We start from the raw sequence: 6,925 nt of genomic DNA, 5'->3' as shown, positions 1-6,925 counted from the left end.
AAACAACAGACTCCATCAGGAATCAGACAATACTACAGGAACAGGAGAAAGCCCAATCAGCCTCCACTAATTGGTATGAGAATTTATTCAACTGGTCCCCTTGGCTCACTACCCTAACTTCCCTGGCTGGTCCCCTCATCCTCTTACTCCTGATGCTGACGTGCAGTCCTATTATAATCAATCGCACAGTTCAGTTCATCAAGGAACGCATTCAGACTGTGAAGCTCGTGGTCCTGAGCACTCCTTACCAGAGACTGGTCATGGAGGAAGAGACTGAAGAAACTTATCTAGGTTCAAGGATTTGAATTAGCCCCAAGACCAATGGGGAATGTGAAGGACAGACAACAGGGCAATAAAACAAAAGAATATACAGCTAAAGTACTGTGAAAACCTGTAGTTAAAAATTTCCCAGTTGGTAGACCTTACTCTGGACCCTAAGAGGATTACAGGAACTAGGTAAGAGGGAAGGAGATAGGCATCAGCCGGAGCTGACCACTACATTGTGCACATAGAAATGCTTACCCCTCAGACATAATGGCTAACTGCAGCTATTCACTTCTGTACATGCTTGCTTGCTCGCAGACCCTTAGCCCAATTCCTTAACAGGGGCTAAGAAAATGATATAAGCACCCTCCCCCTGAGCTCGGGGCTGCTCTCTCCTCTGCGTAGGATGGGACAGTCGCCATGCAGCTAATAAAGCTCTCTTAATTTGAACCCAGTTCAGAGTCTGCGTCTGGTCTACAACATTTGGAGGCCCCAGTGAGACAGATAAACGAGGTCCCCCACTCCGGCGGGTTGACCTCCTCAGACTCGGGGAGACAGGTCCATCCCCGGAGCAGACGGGCGGTCTAGGGGAAGGCCTCGGAGAGACGTTCCTCCGCCCCGGACGCCACTCTGCCCTGGGAATTGACTCCACTCCAAATTCCATCTAGAGAGCATCTGGAAATCCTGGGCCCAGGCTTACCGAGGGACGTCCCTCGGTAAGTCTTTCTGAAAACTCCGCAGAGTAATTGGGGAAGTGGGTCTGCTGGCCGCAGCACATAGATCCCGCCCCTGGGCCAAAGGAGACGTCGCTCTTGGCTCCAGTTCGGTTTATCTGGCAACCTCTTCGTCTCTGATCTGTTTGTCCTTTTGTGTTTTGTGCTTCTGTGTGGTGCCGGCCCATGCGTCCTTCAAAATGGGTCAGGGACCTTCAGGACCTAAGACCCCTCTTCAGTGTCTCCTTGATAACTTCTCAGATTTCTCCACGTGGGCCTCAGGTCACGACGTCGTGGTGGACCCTGGATCCCTGCGCACTTTGTGCAAACGAGTGGCCCACTTTCCGGGTGGGCTGGCCCTCTCAGGGCACTTTCGATTTAGGCTATTTGTCTGCAGTTCGGGGCGTCATCTATGGGAATCCCGGACACCCAGACCAAATTCCCTATATTGATGTTTGGATTGACATAGCTACTGACAAGCCCAATTATATTAAGAAATGTTTGTGCCCTAATAGGGAGAAGATTTTAATTGCCAAGCCTCCACAGAAGCCTCAGAAGCCCTCGGCTCCTGCTCCCTCCCGAAGGCTTTACCCTGTTCTTTCAAGTCCCCCAGAAGGCCCCCTCACTGACCCTTTGGGGCCACCCCCTTATGGGGTTCCGCCACCCACCGCTGCCGCTGCCGGAGAGGCTGAAGCCCTTCAGCCACTCAGTCCTCCTCATACCCGTGGCGTCACCCCTTGTAACCCCTCTGCAGGCACCAGACTCCTCAGCTGCCATCCTGCCCCTCCGTCAGGTTGCTCCACCACTGGGTGGAGACCAGACTCGGCCCTTCATGGTTTATGTCCCCTTCTCGACTAGCGATCTGTATAATTGGAAACAACAGAACCCCTCCTTCTCTGATAAACCCCAAGGTTTAATCTCTCTCCTAGAGACAGTCTTCCACACCCATCAGCCCACTTGGGATGACTGTCAGCAGCTTTTGCAGGTCCTGTTGACCTCCGAGGAGAGGGACAGGATTTACAGAGAAGCAGCAAAAATGGTTCTTGGGCCAGACGGCCAACCTGTCACAAATCCAGCTCACCTAGAGACCCGCCTCCCCACTCTCAGACCCACTGGGACCCCCACACCAGCGTGATTCCCTGGTGTTTTGCTACACCAAGGGCTAGACGCCTAGGATGAGCTGCCTCTCCCGATCCGGCTGCCCGACCCCTATAGATCTGAGGGGAGGCACCCCCAGAGTTCCAGGGCCCCGAAGATCCTACTTGGGTTTCCATCGAACATCCGGGAGATGCTAAGATGTCCCCAAAACAAAAAAAAGATGAAAGGGGCCGGTTAGAGCGTCAGCCCATGGACCCGAGAGACCCGGGTTCGGTTCCCCCTAAGGGTACGTACCTTGGTTGCGGTTTGTACCCGGCCTTGGTTGGGGTTGTGTGGGTGGTGGCCACTCAATGTGTCTCTGTCAGGTCGATGTTTCTCTCTCTCTCCCTCCTGCTCTATCTGAAAATAAATGCAAAAAAGTGTCCTCAGGTGAGGATAAAATAATTAAAAAAATTTTTTTTAGAAAAAGATGAAAGGGAACCTGGTAAAAGCCTCCGAAGGTGACCGGTCTATCTGGAAGAGAGTGAGAGGGCCGGATGCGGGGCAGCCTCTCCTCTCCTGGGAATCCCCCCAAGATGTTAGGTGGGATTCAAATCGGGCAAATTCTGTTCATTCAGACCCGCCACTGGGGTGGAAGGGGAGACTGATCACCTCCCAAGCGTCATAGGCGCCGCTCAGGATAGGGAATTTCTGAAAGAAAATTTAAACAGTGTGTGAGTGACCGTGCTCCATAACGTTTGTAAGCAAAAGTTTCTGTCTTGTGTGTCTTCCCTTGTTTTTGTCCTCGTCTGCCTCCCTACTGTGTCTCCCTCAACTTTGTTGCTGTTAGTCTAATCATAGTTAGGAGCCCTAATGCCCTTTATTTGAGGAAGGTTCTGATTAGGGCACATATACTGGTAGTGGGTCCCAAACTGGGCCCCAAGAGAAACCTGGGCACAGGCAGGGCATGCCTTAGAGGCAAAGATATAGCTAAAGGCCTGAACAAGTTTCTGGTGCAAACAGTTCCTCTTTGGGCCCTAGTTAGAGATTGTCTTGATCCTGTGCAGGAGGCTAACAAGGTGGGGAAGCCAGGTGTAGTGAAAGACTCGAGGAAAGCCGAGAATGGCTCTGAGTCCTTAGAGACTCCCCCACCATCCTCCATCACAGTTGTGATTAATATTTGTGCTTCAAAGGCCTGGAAAGAGCTCCCAACAAAAGGGGAAATTCGCTAGACCTTACATCCATCAGACAAGGACCTGAAGAGCCATATCAAGATTTTGTAGCTCGGTTGCTACAGGCAGTTAACAGAATAATTAGTGATTCAAGGGCTGTCCCTGCTGGTGGGTCGCTCTGTGTGTCCTGCTTGGCACCGCATTTTGGGACAGGGGTCAGTGTGGAGAGCCCCTTGTCTTGGGAAACGGGGGCAGCAGGCGGGTGGACACACAGGCACTCACCTGGTGGCCACAGGGCTTCCCGGGGAGGGCGGGGACAGTGGTCAGTCCATGAAAGGGCATGGGTGCGAAATGCTCTTGGAGAGTTAAAAAACACTCTGCCCCACGTAAACACGCGTGCTAGGACGTTGCTCCCCTTTCCTAATCCTTTTGTAAACCTGGGGTCAGAGGAAATGTTCCCATTCCTCTGCCCACTATGGGACCCAAATACTATCCGGGGGAGGGCTTCCTTGAACACTTTTCACTGTGTTCTCCTATAGGCCTATTGGCCAAATTGGCTGAATTTGCAAAGGTGGTAGGAGCAGCCTTAAGGGAAACAGGGCCCTTGGGGAAGGATCACCCTAAGAAGGGTCAGGATGGCAGGCCTAGGTCCCAATTAGGGATAGAAAAGACTAAGACTAAGTCAGGTGTAGAGGATACTGATGCAGCAGACTCAGTCCTGACTGGGCCAATGGGCCCCTAACCTACCCGTGGTCTTCAAAGAGGACTATGGACCATGGGAGATATACCGTGACTCATTCATTTCTGGCCATGCTGGAGTGCCCATGTCCCCTACTTGGACGTGATCTTCTCCAGTGACTGGAGTGATTCTTCAATTGCTGGCCACTGCCACTCCAGGCCAGCCCCACATCAAGTTCTACAAGACGTTGGCCATTAATCCTGCCAGCCTGCCTCCTGCATGATGACCCGGAGAAACCTCTACAGGACTACCTGTAGATACCATGCAGACAGCCCGGTCAGACCTCAAGGATGTCCCCCTGCCATCATCAGATGAGGTATTGTTCATGGACGGGAACAGCTATGTCCAGGAAGAGATCAGGTATGCTGAGGCAGCAGCAATAACTCTGGACCGTGTCATATGGTCTCAGTCATTAAGTAGGGGAACTTCAGCCCAATGCCTGAACTCATAGCCCTGATCCAGGCTCTCTGATGGGGCAAGGAAAATCTGCTGCAGACCAGAATCAATGGATGATGGACACTGCCTGATGGGAGGTTGTTAGTCCCAGAGGCCTTAGGTCGGACTTTAGTCAACCAGCTGCACCAGACTACCCACTTAGGTTACACCAAGCTTACTGAACTCCCGAGAGGCAGGTGATGTCTGGTAAAGTCACAGGGAAAGAAGGCAGAGAGAAGCAGGAGTGTGTGGATCTGAGTAGGGAGGAGGAAAAGGAAAACTGGGCAGTGTGCAGACCGCAGATAGATTGAGCAAGCTCTCAGGTTTATGTCCGGGAAAGCACTAGGAAAGACGCAGAGGGTCTATGCAAGATAAAGAAAGATTCAGGCAGGGAGACAGGACCTTAAAGGAAACCTTAACCAAATTTACTTTAAAAACCGGTGAAAACTGGACCACTCTGCTCCCCCTCGCCCTCTTACAGTTCTTGCAGGCCCTGCAGTCCGCCCTGAAAGCTGTCCACAAACTCGTCTGTGATGACCTGCCTGTGCTCACCTCGGACCCTATGCACCCATTTCACCCTGGGGACTCAATATGGTTCTCTGAGGACTCTGGCCAATGGTATCCTCTAAGCAGAAGACCAACCCTAACCAAACCCGAAACTGCTGGTTCTGCTTAAAACCCCTTACCTCCATACTACATAGGCATCGGCACCAACAGGATGATAGGAGAAACAACAGACTCCATCAGGAATCAGACAATACTACAGGAACAGGAGAAAGCCCAATCAGCCTCCACTAATTGGTATGAGAATTTATTCAACTGGTCCCCTTGGCTCACTACCCTAACTTCCCTGGCTGGTCCCCTCATCCTCTTACTCCTGATGCTGACGTGTGGTCCTATTATAATCAATCGCACAGTTCAGTTCATCAAGGAACGCATTCAGACTGTGAAGCTCGTGGTCCTGAGCACTCCTTACCAGAGACTGGTCATGGTAGAAGAGACTGAAGAAACTTATCTAGGTTCAAGGATTTGAATTAGCCCCAAGACCAATGGGGAATGTGAAGGACAGACAATAGGGCAATAAAACAAAAGAACACACAGCTAAAGTACTGTGAAAACCTGTAGTTAAAAATTACCCACTTGGTAGACCTTACTCTGGACCCTAAGAGGATTACAGGAACTAGGTAAGAGGGAAGGAGAGAGGCATCAGCCGGAGTTGACCACTACATTGTGCACATAGAAATGCTTACCCCTCAGACATAATGGCTAACTGCAGATATCCACTTCTGTACATACTTGCTTGCTCGCAGACCCTTAGCCCAATTTTTTAACAGGGGCTAAGAAAACGATATAAGCACCCTCCCCCTGAGCTTGGGGCTGCTCTCTCTCCTCTGCGTAAGATGGGACAGTCGCTGCGCGGCTAATAAAGCTCTCTTAATTTGAACCCAGTTCGAAGTCTGAGTCTGGTCTACAACAGTATGAGAGTGGTAAGAGCTTGCCAGGCAGTGAACACATGGAGACCTGGTCTCAGGCCACCAGCTGGGCCACAGAGAGTCCTACAAACCAGGCTCCTCTTGGATTCTGCGGTGTTTCTTCCGAGGACCTGATTCAGGAGCTTTGGTAGGAAAGTGGCCTCTGTGGCTCAGTCATAAGAGCTGGGGCTCCTATAAAATAATGCGAGATGCCCAGCCAGTGTGGCTCAGTGGACTGAGCATCATCCCAGGGACTGAGAGGTCACAGTTAGATTCCCAGTCAGAGCACATGCCCGGGATGCAGGCTTGATCCCCAGTAGGGGGCGTGCAGGAGGCAGCTGATAGATGTTTCTAACTCTATCCCCCCCCCCCCTTTTAAAAAAAATCCTCAACTGAGGATATTTTTCCATTTATATTCAGATCGAGTGGGAGGAGAAGAGAGAGAGAAGCATCAGTGTAAGAGAGACACATCAACTGGTTGCCTCCCACACAACCTGGACCAGGGCTGGGACCAAACTGCAACCAAGGTACGTGCCCTTAACCAAAATTGAACCCCTGACTCTTTGGTCCACGGGCTGATGCTCTAACCGCTATGATGCACCAGACAGGGTCTCCCTCTCTCTAAAAAGTCAATAAAACCATATTTTTAAAAAATGCTGCAAGATTTCTTGGTTGGGGGAGTGTTTGTGGTACCGGACCTCCAGTTGCTGCTTAATGGCTGCATTCACAAAAAGTGGGCTCACAGTGCCCTCTAGTGATCAGAGTCTCTGTTAACCTCCACTGCCAGACATCAAAAGGTAACATTTTTCAGTTTTTAAAAACCTAGAATGGCCCAGCTAGTGTGGTTCAGTGGTTGAGCATTGACACATGCACCAAGAGGTTGCTTGTTCGATTCCTGGTCAGGACATATCTCCAGGTTATAGGCCCAATTTCCAGTGGGGGGCATGCAGGAAGCGGCCAATCTATATTCTCTCTCTCTCATAGATGTTTCTATCCCTATCTCTTTGTAAAATTAAAAAAAAAAAAAAAAAAAAAGCCTAGAATGAACTCCCT

The sequence above is a fragment of the Molossus molossus genome, unplaced genomic scaffold, assembly GCF_014108415.1.
Source record: "Molossus molossus isolate mMolMol1 unplaced genomic scaffold, mMolMol1.p scaffold_m16_p_7, whole genome shotgun sequence".
Lineage (NCBI taxonomy): Eukaryota > Metazoa > Chordata > Mammalia > Chiroptera > Molossidae > Molossus > Molossus molossus.
This window is presented reverse-complemented; position numbering follows the sequence as displayed.